Consider the following 1,484-nt stretch of genomic DNA (forward strand, 5'->3'; position numbering starts at 1 on the left):
AACACCTATTCACGTAGGTATGCGTAGAAGAGGCACTCAAGAGCGGTATCTATTGTTATCCTGATAACGTGCCAAATTATATCAACTTGTATGGAAAACGACATAAAATGCATTTGCCTACTCCTCTACCTTCTTAAAAAGAATACGCTGAATATAATTTTAATCCTTTGTTGATTTCACCAATACCATCATAAGAACATCAATCACTTAATGTGTTGGGCACTAATAACTGCGTGCTTTCAGGGGCAATAAAACATGTAGGTCCCAGTGCCACCAAGGCGCCACCGCAGCCATAGTCACTATGGCTTCTGGAGTTACAATGAATGATGAAGTCATGAAAGTTTTTAATGATATGAAAGTAAGAAAATCTTCTACAGAAGAGGAGATCAAAAAAAAGAAAGAAAGCAGTTCTCTTCTGTTTAAGCCATGACAAAAGACAAATAATTGCGGAGGAAGCCAAAGCAGATCTAGGGCTCCTGAAAGTGCACCTTTAAAAAGCAAGATGATTTATGCTAGCTCTAAAGATGCCATTAAAAAGAAATTTACAGGTATTAAATATGAGTGGCAAGTAAATGGCTTGGATGACATAAAACGGTTCGACACTTGGAGAGAGCTTGAGAGGCAATGTAGTAGTTTCATTTGAAGGAAAACCCTTATAAAATGACAGTGAAGTGCCATCTGGGTGTTAAGGAGCTTTCATTTCTCCAGCTCAGTCAATTGGAATAGTATTAAGTTTTTTGGGTTTTTTAATTTTCCCTCTTACCCCTAGGTCCATCCAACACAGTGAATGAAGGAAACATCATTCATGCAAGCAGCCTATCAGTGATTGCCATTAGATTGTTTAATACTGTTACTTTGATGTAAAACCCAAGGAATGACTTCCCATCATTTAGCTAAAACAGCTGGTTATATGCCTCCCTTGCAACAAGCACTACAATGAATATGATTGTCAATGTGAATAGTTTAGAATACTGCAAAGGGTAAGCTGATTGAATGCCTTGAAAGTATTATCCTCTGGTCAGATGGTAAACTTTATTCAGCGTTATTTATAGCTGTATTTGATTGCAGTTCTGTGAGGCTCCAGTGTTCATACTATGGCAAGCTTATTTTGTGACATAGCAGCACAGAGATAAGATATAACGCTATGTATTGAAAGCACTTTTTTGAAATGAGTTTAACTCCCCACCCACAAAGAAATGCCAATTAAGTTGCGTTAACTGTGTCATCTACTTATTCTAGTACCTCAGTGTTCATTCCTGTTACCTGCATATCTTCTTAAAAGAAGGAGCTGTTACTAATGCCTTTTTGTTTGCCATTGAGTATACACTACTGAATACATGTAAGGGTTTTTTGTTTACAGTGTAAGTCTTGTAACACTAAAGATATTTTGAATATCAGTCATGATGGCAATTTCTGTATAAAAGAGCCTAAAATAGAATGTTGTTTCTGAGGTCAAACTTCCTACCCTTACAAAAATGGCCACG

The 1,484-nt window shown here is 37.0% G+C and overlaps 1 pseudogene across 1 annotated transcript; it reads left to right on the top strand.

Moving 5' to 3' along the window:
* The first annotated feature begins 301 nt into the window (after positions 1-301).
* LOC308503738 (cofilin-2-like) lies at positions 302-659 on the top strand (annotated as a pseudogene). The gene has a single exon. The product of its transcript is annotated as a cofilin-2-like (transcript).
* Positions 660-1,484: the final 825 nt, after the last annotated feature.

Source organism: Rhinolophus hipposideros (assembly GCF_964194185.1).
Source record: "Rhinolophus hipposideros genome assembly, chromosome: 10".
Lineage (NCBI taxonomy): Eukaryota > Metazoa > Chordata > Mammalia > Chiroptera > Rhinolophidae > Rhinolophus > Rhinolophus hipposideros.